At 34.3% G+C, this 14721-nt stretch overlaps 1 long non-coding RNA gene across 1 annotated transcript; it reads right to left on the bottom strand.

Annotated features, from left to right (window-relative positions):
* Positions 1 to 4251: 4251 nt before the first annotated feature.
* LOC106880940 (uncharacterized) lies at positions 4252 to 13068 on the bottom strand. Its single transcript, XR_001410794.2, has 2 exons — positions 12777 to 13068; positions 4252 to 6750 (listed from the first exon to the last, which is right to left on the bottom strand). It is a non-coding gene; the product is annotated as an uncharacterized LOC106880940 (long non-coding RNA).
* Positions 13069 to 14721: the final 1653 nt, after the last annotated feature.

The raw sequence follows: 14721 nt of genomic DNA, 5'->3' as shown, positions 1-14721 counted from the left end.
TATATATATAGTCTCTATTAAATCTCTGAGTGAAATGTAAACAGTAGCAATATAGAATCGTAACATAATAGCCATCCAAGTGTGGCGTCCTATATGGGACGCCACACTTGTAGAAGTATTTCGATCTTTTTACCTACCCAGTTTTGCTGTTCAAGGACAGCAATTTCTAAAATATTAGCTTCCTCCATTTCGAAACAGATGGCAGATACCAACCATTGGGTCTCTACCTCTGGAGACACATTCTTTATTGCCCAAGATAGCTGGGTATCATTATCAGCTGATCAGCGCGAAGAGTGAGTGTCGAAAACTGCTTCGCTAATTTTTTGTTGTGGAAACGAACTTGAACAGTGGCAAATTTATGCTACCAATTGATATATTCTTTATGTGGCCATACAGGGCGAAGGCACTTTTCTGTTTTTTCCTGTGCTGCGTTTTTGGGTTTTTTGTTTTTATACTTAAAATTTGGTAGATTATTGTTTTTTCTTCTGTTTGTTCTACTATGTTCTGAGGGATGTGTAATTGTAAATTTTCACCTTCTTTTGTAAGAAGTGATTTTGTTTCTTTGATCTGTTGTGGAGTGAAAGATACGATTGTTCTTTTTTGTTTGATTGTAGATTTGGTTTCGAACCAAGGGTTGAAATCTAGGAAGCTATTCATTACATACATACATACATACATACATACACATGCATGCACACACGTGCACGCGCACACACACACAAGAATAGGATGTTTCTGTATTAACGTGTATGTTGTATAAGCAAGGTGCACAGAAATATCTCCAGTCTTTTGAAATCAGCAAGGTCATTACCCCTGACAACATCCCTTCCATTACCTTCAAACATATGTAGTGGAGCTGTCCTGCATCCTGGCCCATACCCCACACCTTGTCCTCTTCCAAGAAGTATCTCACTCTTCAGAAGTCCCAACTACAAAGCAACCTTGGTGATTATGCCAACTCAACACCATTTAAATTGCACCATCATAGCACGAACTGATGAAGTTTAATCTGACTCACACTATTAATTCTGGTATGTTTTAATGATCAATCAATTGTCAAATGCTAGTAAATAGACTTTCGATGCATTGGACTTATCATACAAGTCAGCTTTATTATTTTTCTCATAAATATGAATGATTGGTTGACCGAATCAGATTATTATTACTATACATCTAGCACACAAAAAAAAGCAACTAGCATGTAAAGAAGCACCCTTCGAATGTTGGGTGATATGCTATGCTTGAAAATACCTGTTAAGCCAAGTGAAATCGTAGTCGTGACCAATACTAGTGTCGCATAACTGGCACCCATGCTGGTGGCATGTGAAAAGCACCATTCAAACATTGGGCCTCACTGAGGCAATGACTAGGGACCGTGACCTTTAGCAACATACCATGCTTGAGAGGACCTGTCAAGCCAAGTGAGACCGTAGTTATGGCCAATGCCAGTGTTACGTAACTGGCACCATGCTGGTGTCACGTAAAAAGCAGCCACTACACTCTCAGAGTGGTTGGCATTAGGAAGGGCATCCAGTTGTAGAAACCTTGCCAAATCAGATTGGAACCTGATGCAGCTCCCTACCTTACTAGTTTTCAGTCAAACTGTTCAACCCATGCCAGCATGGAAAACAGACATTAAATGATGATGATATTGATGATGATACATCGTCATTGTCATTCTCACCACTGTCATCATCATTTGTCTATCGATTCTGACAATGACTCTAGCACTCTCCTCCACAGGAGCTGCTGTCGTCCAGCCATGAGTATCAATATATAATCACATTATGTTGCCTTTAATCGCATCCTTGTATCTCAATCAGGTCTGTAATAATTTCTCAATTCAGAGGCTAACTGTGAGAAGTGTACTCACCTTCGTAACTGAATTTCTTTCATTCTTTGGACATGAGAGATTTCGCTGCACTAATATCTCTTCTATGTAAGGGAACTTGGCTTTCTTTAAAATGAGGCTCCTGGCCTCGTCCTTCTATGTGACATTCATGTTGAGTCTCGAATGACTCAACATGACTGCATGCAGGGTTTTATGTTGTTGTTGTTTTTAATCTTTTGTCTTGTATTTCTTTCTGTCATTTGGCTGCAGTCATACTGGGTTATCGCCTTGAAGGGCTTAGTTAAACTACTTTCCTTTGTTCAAGTTTGATACTCATTCTGTTGGTATCTTTTGCCAAGCTGCCAAGTTATGGGAAAGTAAGCAAACCAACATTGGTTGTCAAACGGTAGCAAACACAACACACACACACATGCACGTGCACACACACACACGACAAGCTTTATTCACAGTTTTTTGTCTATCAAATTCTCTCATAAGGCATTGGTCGACCCAGGGTTACGGGCCATAGCAGAAGACACTTGCCGAAGATGCAAGGCAATAGGACTGAACCCAAAACAATGTTGTTGCAAAGTGAGCTTCTTAATACAAAGCCATATAACATACACACCTTCACTCCATACAATAAGGTGGATAATACTGTTATCCAATACATAACATGTTTGTTGTTCTACACTTGCTTTCTTGATCAGTATGGCCTTACACATACTGTGGTCTTTTTCTTTATTAAGTCCACCATCACTACCATTTGCAGTGCTGAGATAGCTAAATGTAGTTTGCCTCTACTCAGATTGTGTCATGTCAGGATTTAGCTGATAGAGAATTTCAGTCTTCCAACTGTTAATATCCAAGTCAAACTTTGTGATTGAACTACCAAAAGCATCCAAGCAGTCTCAGCATGTGCTCTGCACTATGGGATACAAGTGTGTGATCATTAACAAGCAGCATTTCCCTTATTACCATATTTATAGCTATATGTAATACTTTCCATTGGACTAATAAGTGACGTAGCCAGAAAGGGAGAATGATATAAGATGGTGGAGATGAGAGACCATCTATAAATGGAAGAATGAGATCTCTCTCTCTCTCTCTCTCACACAGTCAGACTGACAGAAAGATAGACACAGATGAGGGAAAAAGGTGTGATTTTGGCATGAAAAGTAAGGTGTATTTCAGAATGAACAAGGTTTTCATGTTTTGGATTAGACCAGGCATGGACAGCCTTTTTTAAGAAGTGGACCACATGAGAAAATTGAAAGTAATTTTTCATTAGGCATGTCATTCAGGAAGATCACTGGGCTGCAGTTTGTCCATGACTGGATTAGACGTTACTATTCTTTGTAATAATTTTACAACTGCATTTTGCCAAGACAAATAAGTTTTTTTGAAATTTAGAGAAATCATGATTCAGTTTGTGTGTGTATGTGCATGTGCATGCACACGTGTTTTGTCTTCTGTTTTAATAAATTACTTTCATTTAAAAAAAAATGCTTTATATTATCAAGTATGGAATAGGATATTTTTCAAAATGAAAAATAAACAGCCTTATACATTAGGAGGATTCTCAAAATATACATATATATATAATGGTTAGAACTACTAGCAGGATCCATGAATATTTCATGGAATTAATGGTAAACCTATTGGGTTATTTATGAAAACTTTATCCAAAAAACCTGAAAGCGTAGCCTGTGTTGCATCTGTATGGAAAGATAGTCGCTCATCTACTTCATTGAAAAGTGAAGGAAATTGGAATACAATGATTACTTAATGCACTTTATATATGTACTTTATGCAGAATTTTATAGACTTAATACACAACATTCATGAAATAAATATCCATTCTTATTTTCCTACTTTCCCCATAAACAAAAGAAAAAACATCCCGTATATATGATACAGCCTTTAGTTAAATTGCATATATCTGCCACGTAAATAAGCATGAATATTTCATGGAATTGCACTTACGTGCATGTGTTAAGTGATAGGTGGTATAACAAAACTTAGTTCAATTAAAATAAAAAATACACTTTTCACTATCCAATCACCACCACCTCCTCCATCTCCCCCACCCCTACTCTCTGCCTTTCTTTAACCTCCTCCTCTATATCATCACTACTTTCAACTAACTTTTTAATCAAATAATAAATATTATGTTCCCTCTACCTCATGTCATAGATGCTTCTCTCTTCCCTTTTTTCTTTCTCCCTCTTTGCCTTATCCTCTTTTTCTCTCTCCGTTTTCTTTCTCCTCTCTTTTCAATTAATCATGTATTTGCTTTTATTTTTGCAATATTCTTGTGGATTCTCTAGTACAGAAATTGAATCAATTCTGAGTAGAAGAAGTTCAATGTTTATGGTTGCAGGTGATTTTGAATAAGATGAGATAAATTGGAAACAACATTAACGATGTTAACTTGTTTGTTTTATTGTGTTATAAGAAATATATTTTCATTGATAAATCAGAAAAGGAAAACAGGATGTTAACATTTTGAACTGGATTCAAGTTTAAGAAATAATAACAAATTCAACAACAACATATATATATATAAACAAACTTATATCTGTTTTCTTGAAGCATCAGATGTGTTTCATATAAGACAAACTGTATAAGACAAAAACGTAATATTTGGAACACAGTATCACTGTGAAAACAACAAAAAAAATGGAAATTATTACTCTTGCAACATGGAAAAAAGTTGTCCCATGACAACTTTTTTCCATCTTGCACCCGATTTTTCTGCTGTTTTCATGGCATTACTGCATTTGAAATATTACTTTCTTGTCTGTATAATACAATACACATTCGGCGCTTCTAAAAAGCAAACATAAGTTAGTTTATATATATGTTGTTGTTGCATTTCAAAACAGCTATATATTTAGCATTTAAATTTGATGGAGATTGTTGTCAGTAGGCAGTTTAGCTTAATGGTAAAGTACTCAGCCGGTCTCTGAAAGTTGTGGGTTCATGTCCCGTGGCTGTTTGTTGACAACTTTTTTTCTATCTCACAAGGGTAATAATACCCAATTTCTCTGCTGTTTTCACAGTGATACCATATTCGAAATATTACTTTCTTGTCTGTATAATATAACAAATTCATTCAAACGTAGAGGATAAATTAATCAAAGATTCCATCATCCATATGAAAAACAATAGTTAAGTTACCATTCACATACTTGTTGTTGTGAACAGCATTAAGGACCTTTTCTGTTTGGCTGCACCTTTGGAAATTTTAGAGTTTATTGAAAATTTTAAAATTTGGTGTATTAATGTAATTTTCCACATGAATCTCAGGAGGTATTTCACTTTTTCCAGAAAAATTTGTAAAAAAAAAGTTATAGAGGTTTAAAGTTTGATAATTTTTTACCCAGCCAGAAAACAGGATTTAGAAGCTGTCATTTTGGGCATGACTGCACATGTCAATATTCTGAAAATAGCACGTTTTAATCTGAAACTGTAAACAAATGAAATACTGATGCAATTCTTCTATTTTTTGGAATTTTCAGAAAATTTTTGTTTATTTGTATTCTACACAAGGAAATTCACATGATAACTCAAAAAAAAAAAAAAAAAATTACTTTTAGCACATTTCACAACTGCATGTGATTTTCCATAGAATATATTTGTCAACACATGTGCTTTCTCACAGATAAAAGGGTTCTCATGTTTGACTTGTTACTATGGAAACAGGCATGAATGTGTCTGTGGCTTATGATTGGCTAAAACTATCCAAAATTTTCAAATTTTAAAAGCTAATAACATTTTGTCAATTGATTTATGGTGAAAATGAATTTCATGTCAATTATTAGAATACAAAACTACTTCATTACACCGAATATGAAATCAATTGGAACCAAAATTGAAGATATTGAAAAGTGGCAGCCAAACGAAAAGATCCCCTAATCAAAAATAATTATTCAGTGAGGAAATGACCAATGTTATTTTAATGATTCTGATAAGCACAGAAAATAAATCTGGCATGAATCAGTCTTATTAGCCTCCTCACTGAAGACATAGACTTCACAGCATTTGCTGAAGCGATGAGGAGGCAATCAAATAAGTAAATGTACAATAATGTTCCGTAGTTGGCATGGAAAATTCCGAGGATAAACAACAAGAGAAATACCTACTTTAGATCTTAAGGGTTATACTTATCTTATCCTATTTCTAAGAGAAATTTAAGAAATATAAGGTCTTTGTTAAATGGACAGTTGCTGTTGACCAGGCTGATATAATATCTCTCTCTTTCTGAAGCTCTGACCATTTGCATTTTATTAAAATTAATAAATACAAGTTCATGATTTTTAAAGGAAATAATGATCAATATAAAATAAATGTTTACATCAATATAGTTACAACTGATAGTTTCAGCCTTTAATGTAAACAAAAACCCAACAAATGTTATCTGTTGATAGATGTGCCAACTAACTGTAAATAGGGAGGTAGAATTTACCACTGTTACCAACAGAGGCTTGGTTTAATTGATGCCTTACAATACTGTGATCAATTTTTTTTCCTCTGAATAAAAGCCTGTGATATGTTGGGGTACAGAATTACCTCAACTTTAAATCCAACTAATATCACCACATTTGTTAGATGAAGAGATTTATAACGGACATTATTTTCCAAACAAAAAATTTAAAGCTAATCAAAAATATATTTTTTAAAATTTGGAAAATAAATTCATTTTTTGTGATGTGAGGAAACATAGGATCAAACAGATGAAAATACACAACTTAAGGGGCAAAAAGATTAGGATATACAAATTATGGATTGATGAGATGGGGGTAAATGAGATAGCAGTCTCATAACAATTACATTTTTTTTATTAAACTTCAAACAAAAATTTATTCTTCTTGAATCCTGTATTTTTCATGAAGAGTTTTCTTCTGTTGCTGTATCTGAAATAACAGAAATTATGACAATATTATAACACAAGCATAAAAAAAAATAGGATGAAGACAATTTGATCATAAGAAATATATCATATGTATGTATTCAAGTTATATATCGGAACATTTTATTGCAATATAAACTTGTATAAGGTCTTAAGAAAGAGAAGACCATATCCGTAGCATGTTAATGAAGTGAAGTCGCAACTGCAACTTTAATTTATGACTGAAATTAATTTTGAGTTAATTCTTCTCAACCAATTAGCTGTTAGTGTGATGCTATATTAGCTAGCATGCCTATTCACTGAAAGACATAGAATCTTATAGTAACAGCAGCAGCTCAATGTCAGCCATTTCCAATAACCAATCAGTAATTATGACCTTTTATCAAGTACACTTAGTCACTGATAGCTCACAGCTCACATACCAGCTTTTTACAGAAGAACCAGCAACAACGACTGACAGTTCTAACAGCTAGCAATGACACAACATGAATTACACATTTACCAATAACAGTCAAACTTCAAAAACTTATACTTTGCTGCCTTTGTAGCATGCAACTTTCACATTTTCATGCCCTTCAATTTTCATTGTGTAGACACAACAGTGCAGAACTTTCTACAAGAAAAATTACACCGCTATGCTCATTTCTTTTCAATAAAATTGCAAAGTTTGCAAGTATTGTTCTTCACGTGGTAATTGAAACCTTATATTAGCAATAATTTTATCATGTTGTTCAGGTTTGTCACAGTCAAAGAATATTTCAGGTTATCCTATAAATAATGCCCAAGTATTGTGTGAGAAGAAAAGTTTTCTAAATTTCATATTTTATTAAAATTCATTCATTAACATAATTATCATAACCAATTGATGACCTTTTTGCAATAATTTATAAGCTTTCTAAAACCATTTGTGTAAAATTGCTTTCATTTGGTGAGAAAAGATGTACAGAGGGTAGTTTCCACTCCATGCATTTTGAGAACCAGTCTACCAAGATGACCGTAGACTTCGAAATTGGTGGTAATCAGATGAAGCAAGGCAAGGAGAGTGCTTCCTGACAAAGTACTTTATCTGGAAGGGCCCCCGTTTTTTATTTTAAGCATAGAGACTCAAGTAAATTTACATTTTCTCAATATATACATGAAGCATTAAAAACTACTGTCAAAGCTGTTGCACAGCCTTTGCCATTAATTTTTTGCCCTTCTTCCATTATCCTACAAAATGCCCTGTACCATATTATGATACAATGTACTGTGAGGTGGGCCACCAAATTTCAAGCAAGGGTATAACAAAAGTTTTCTATTAAGATTTATGATTAAATTAATGATTAAGGTTAATATTTATAATGAATTTGCCATTTTCGATGGGTGTGTAGTGCACACCTAGTACACTCAGAATATACGCCCTTGATATATATATATATATATATACACACACACACACACACACATATATATATGTTCAGCTTTTGCTAAACGAGGTGCACAAATGTTCATGTTGCACAATAGCTCACTCTCTCCATCAAATTGACATTGTTTTAACAGGTGCACAGTGTACCATGCATCAGGTGTCAAAGTGATTGCAGAGCAATGTGAGATAAAGTGTTTTGCTTAAGAACACAACGCACCACCCGGTCTAGGAATTGAAATCATGATCTAGTAATTGTGAGTGTAATATCCTACCCACTAGGTCATGTACCATCACATTACACACACACACACACACACACACACACACACACACAAATAGGAGTGTATAACATAATGTGGCATAATTATAGATGCGTGGCTCCTCACTTTGACTTTGCTTCCTCATACATTTTGATGAAGTGTATGAATTATCAGTCCAACCTAACAAAAAAATACTTTCCCCCATCAAATTCCAACATAACTGTAATCTACACTACCTGAAACATATTTGTAAAAAAAAAAAAAATAAATAAAAAAACCATTAAAATATGCATTTTTCAGAAATTTATAAAGAAACAAAGTCGAGAGTGAGGGCGAACACTTCTGTAGTTGCCTACAATGTATTTACAAATGTGGAATGACACTAACCCTAATATTTTGCTCCAGAGAAACTTCTCAAAAAGACTTGTGTGTTAAAAACAACAGGGCCTCATTCAAAATGTTGAGTGATCTCAATGAAGAATACCTCAGACATTCTAAGCCAAACCAAAACATTTTCTGACATTCGTTCAACCATGTATATATATACATACACACATACATATTGATATATATAATTACACACACACATGCATATATATAGACATTTATACACACACACATATATATATACAAAGTATGGGGGTTTAGTTTACAAGTGAACTAAATGATTAGGTACACTACGTAAGTGTTGTAACGGATTACTAGAGCTCCAAGGTTATAGCCGAGACAGTATTTATGGAGCTATTGCAGATTTCTGATCCAGCAGATATATAATTGTTAAAGAGAACAACAAGCGTTAAGGCAAGGCAAACATCTCAAGTCATATTCATTGTTATTATTATTGGAAAAAAATTCAGTCTTACAGCTGTTTCTGTGATATCCCCAAGTATGGGATATTCCGTCATCAAAGACAAATAAGGAAAATGAAAAGGGTATATATACCCTTCTCATTTTCCCTATTTGTCTCTCATGATGGAATATCCCATATTCAAGGATATATTTTTTTCCAATAATAATAATGTATATGACTTGAGATGTTTGCCTTGCCTTAACATTTGTTGTCCTCTTTAACAATTATATACATATATATATATATATATATACACACACACACACATATATGTATATGCACATATGTAAATATATATATATATATATATATATATATATATATATATATATATATATACATACATACATATATACATACATACTAAATATATACTAATTTATATAAAACTTGCTGTGATTCATCTTGCAAATTAAGATGTTATACTCCATGTTGAATTCTGTCCCATCTTAAATTTGTATTTCCAAACCCTCTGGTATATAACTATCATTGTATAGACAATAACCAGTGTGGAAATGGGGCAATATTTTGTGGGTACATCAGAATTAAAAGTGAAAATTATGTTTGTATGGACCCAAAAGAGTGGCAATCTCAGAGTCAAGTAGAATGCGTGATCTTGGAATTGATATGAACAACAATGCTTCAGTTCATGTGCATATCACCTATATGGTAGCAATGCACAGGCAAATTGTTGGTTGGATTCTGAAAACTTTAAGAACAAGGGACCAGGAAAGTATGTAGGTTCCATGGAGAACATTTGTTCTCAGCTATCTGGACTACTGCTCTCAATTGCAGTCACCCCACAGTGTCAAATCAATAACAAAACTTGAGGCAGTTGCTACATCAGGAAGATTGCATCAGTAGAAGAGCTGAGCTACTGGGAGAGGCTGAAAGAGCTATGACTCTACTCCCTGGAGTGAAGATGGGAGAGATATGTAGTGATATACATATGGAAGATCCTGGAGGGGTTGACACCAAACTTTGACATTGAAAGCTATACCAGCCCCCGAACTGGATGTCACTACACTGTTTCAGAGGTTACTGCCACCCTGCTTAGTGTAAGGACCACATACTGCAATAGCTTGGGGTTTTAATACCACAGCTATTTAATAGCTCACCAAAACATCTGAGAGATCTTCATGGAGTAGAGGTAGATGTTTTCAAGAAACACCTTGACCTCCTGCTGTCCAAAGTCTCAGATGAACCTACACCACAGCAAATAAGTCAGAAGAGAGCAGCAATATCAAACGCCCTCCTACATCAAAAACCAATTACATATGAATGGCTACTGAAAAGGTGATAACACTGGCAGTGTTTCAACATGGCCACAGCCTTTGAACTGAAATGTGTTACAGAGCAAAAGAATGTATGTATGTGTGTGTGTGTATATATATATATATATATATATAGATATATATATATATATATATATATATATATGCTTGTTTTTATGTTGTTATAATAATGTTTTTGGTAGAGAACATATATATATATATATGCTTGTTTTTATGTTGTTATAATAATGTTTTTGGTAGAGAACATATATATATATATGTACTCAACCCCAACTATTAAGTAATATTTTAATTTAGTATAAAATTGTTTTTATTACAACATAAAAAAAATATTCTCACAAACATTTACACACACACAGAAAATGAGTAAAAATAAGGAAAATACAAGAGGGACAAATTTTTACAAAGATGTTAGTCTAATGCTTGAAAGGAGAAGGAAAGGGTCTTGATGCTTCAGACACTTGTCCTTCGTTATGATCCATTATTGTTGTTATACATACAAACATTCTTGTAATTTCTTAGAGTTGGTAAACTGACATTCAAACACGCTTATGATTGGCAAACCGTAAACTTATGAATACATTGTCATTTTTTTCTAATTACACAGACATTTTACTGAATAATGCAGCGCACGTTTATATACATTTTTATTTCATCAGCATTATGTGGTTTGGAAACTAATTAATTTCCATTTCTGTAAATTTCATCAATTATTCATAAAAGATGTATATATACTCATGCTTTGAGTTCTATTTTCCTGTTTCCATTACCAAACTTTTGCGTGCGTGTGTGTGAGAGAGAGAGAGAGAGAGAGAGAGAGAGAGAGAGAGAGAGAGAGAGAGAGAGAGAGAGAGAGAGAGAGAGAGAGAGAGAGAGTACATGAACAGGCCATGCTTATGTTGATCATTTTAGGTGTGGCTTTTATTTAGATATGTATGTGTTAGTTAAAACATTTTTAATGAAAAATAACATCTTTCTCTCTATGCTATCTTCCCAAATTAGGAAACTATCATGTAGCCTCCTCGCTTTCTGATATTTATGCACACATGTTTTCTCATCTGTCACTATACACCCAGTATGGTCTCAGAGTGTTTGTAAAAAAGCAGAGCTAAAGCAGCAGGAAACCCAGTAGATAGAGGAAGCGATCTGTGCACTACAGGGGGATTTGGATATATATGATAATTTATACGTTCACAACATACAGATGGGTAATATATTTCTGGAATTTGGATAATTTGACAGAAATAAAATAAAAAAAATTAAATGTAGATGCAGTAATAAGACAATCCTTGTATTTGGGACATTACTTTCACTTTTGCCATTTTGAATTTAGAAATATTTTGTTTCACAACCTTTGAAGAATGTTTTTTCTTTCAGGAGTCATGCCTACAACCAACTTACTTGTCATAGGATTAAAACATTCTGTGTTATTGTCCTTTTTCGTTGCTGTTATGCCTACACACATATACACTCACCCACACAAACACATATAACATTTCAAGAGAACGTGTAATTATTATGTTTTAGAATAAAGGTTCCTGAAAACACATCACACACAGCTTCTTTTCTTCTAATTTTATCTTTATCTGATTTGGTATTACTATTGTCTAGGTTCTGTCTGCTTTTTCACCATTTTTATTCTTATGTCAAAATTATTGTTTCCTCCTAATGTAAGCAACATACAATGCTCAACTGCTGCATAATGCAAGAGCACACTTTTTGATACAAGTCTGATGAAGTGCCACTCTATTGTTTAAAACCACAAATATTATGTAACTTTTCATATGGAACTTTTGCATGCAATGGCATTAAATTCAGAGTGGTACCAGAACAATTGTAAATAGTCATTAAAGATGTGCTAAGCTCTTTCTGTTTTCATATTTGGATTTATATATATATATATATATATATATATATATATACACATACATACATACATACATACACACACACATGCACACACACACAGAGGCACGTATACACACACACAATTTGTAAATTAACATTGATACCAATGGTTTTATGTGGAAAACACACACTGTGATGCTCCAGCATGGCCACAGTCAAATGACACGAAAATCCTTCGAGTGCTTTAAGATGTTGGTACACACATGCGCACATACACTTTGTGAAATTCACTTCTTTTACAAAACAGGTCTATTTCTTAAAGCACGCAAGATGTTTCTTTTCAAAAATGGTGATACTTGTGCCGAAGCTTACCACAGGACTTGCTTCTTTTGCTGATTGGTTATCTTCTTCAAAGAACTTTATTCTGTAAGTGATATCCGTGTCTGGTTCTTTCTTTTTCATTGAGTTACCTGTTTAATAATTCATTTGTGATTTTGTTCTTTATTGCATGGGAACTTTCTTGGGACATGTTTCATGCATACATTTAACATTATTGGCATATATTCGATCTTTTTTACCATATTTCTGTTGATATACACTGAATTTGTTTCAATTTTGGAAATAAAGAATTTAGTGAAATAACTTCATAATTAAATTGTTTGGAAAGTATACTAACATGAAATTTTGATGCCACTTGAGACCATTCCTATCTCTATTATACAAAGCTCCAGTTTTTAAAATAAGAGGTTTGTTTAATAAGAATAGGAATGGTCTCAATTGGGTTAATATCAAAAAGAGTAAGGCATATATATTTAACAAGAAAATTCTTAAATTTTATATTCTCTAGAATGAATTTGGGGACAAAGCACATTGAATATCTTTTCCATTATTGATTTCCGGTGAATCTTGCAGATAATTATGTTCAGAGAGGGTTTGAGTGCTTTTTGTAAAGTTTATAATTGTGGTGGCCTTGTGTATTGATGTGAGTAGCTTTGTGTATGCTGTAATTAGATCAGCTAATGCACTTTTCTCTCTGCTGGCTTTAAAATATTGCACTGTTTTGCTACAGCGACAACATGCATTTTGGTGTAAAAATAGTTTCTGTGTCAAGTCTCCCACAAATGATTGTACTGGCATCTTTTCTACTCTAGGCATAAGGCCCAAAATTTTTGAGGAGGGGACCAGTTGATTAGATCGACCCCGGAATGCAGCTGGTTGTTAATTTATCAACCCCAAAAGGATGAAAGGCAAAGTCAACCTTGGCGGACTTTGAACTCAGAATATAAAGACTGATGAAATACTGCTAAGCATTTTACCCGGCATGCTGATAACCAATGAATCATGTGACTGTGCTAGCCAGATCGATTACATTCTCACCAGACAGTGGGATGCATGGTTACTCTTAAGTAGAAAGACCCTCTCTGATGATGAATGTACCCTGCAACATAGACTAGACATTAGTGATTTTAGACTCCAGGGATGCCAAGAAGCAGACCAATCTGGAAAAGAAGGATTTGAAAGTTTAAAGACTCTTCATATGGTCAGAGATTTAGGGACATCATAATTGAGGAATTTAATGAGAGCTACAGACTTGTAACATAGAAGGCAACTGGGAATTCCTGTGGGACAGCCTGCTGAGTGCCACAGACCAAATCTGCAGCTGGTGCAAACTCCCAATCAGACTTAGAGTAACATGGTGGTGGAATGATGCGGTAGACAGGGCCATTAGAGCAAAGAAACAAGCCTGGAGAGAAGGGGTAGCAGGGAACTGTATCAGATAGACAGAAGGGAAGCTAGGAGACAGGTATATCTAGCCAAGAGAGAAGCAGAAAAGAAGTTTTCTTATGTTCAGTGCCATGAGGACCAACGAACTGAAGTATTTCAGATTGCAAGACAATGTGTGAGAGAAAATCATGATGTCATAGGAGAGAAATGTGTCTGCATGGATGATGGTGCACTTACTTTTAATGATTCTGCAAAGAAAGAGGCTCAGAAATGCCATTCTGAAAGACTGCTGAATGTTGAGAATGAATGGGAGGAAGAGAGCCTGCCAAATATTGACCAAACTGAGGGACCAGCTGTTATGTTTCCCTCGGAAGACTCGTAGAGATAACACAACGAGTTATACAAATTTAATTATTACATTTATTCAATTACATACAAAGAACGCACTCAACCAATGTTCGTTATGAATAAACAAAAGTCATGTCCGCCATATATAGAATTACATATCTAACAGTCCATATAACACCAGCTATCCAAATTGATAATACCTTGGTAGATAAAATAATTAAGGATATGAAGACAGGGAAAGTCC

The sequence above is a fragment of the Octopus bimaculoides genome, chromosome 3, assembly GCF_001194135.2.
Source record: "Octopus bimaculoides isolate UCB-OBI-ISO-001 chromosome 3, ASM119413v2, whole genome shotgun sequence".
Lineage (NCBI taxonomy): Eukaryota > Metazoa > Mollusca > Cephalopoda > Octopoda > Octopodidae > Octopus > Octopus bimaculoides.
This window is presented reverse-complemented; position numbering and strand designations above follow the sequence as displayed.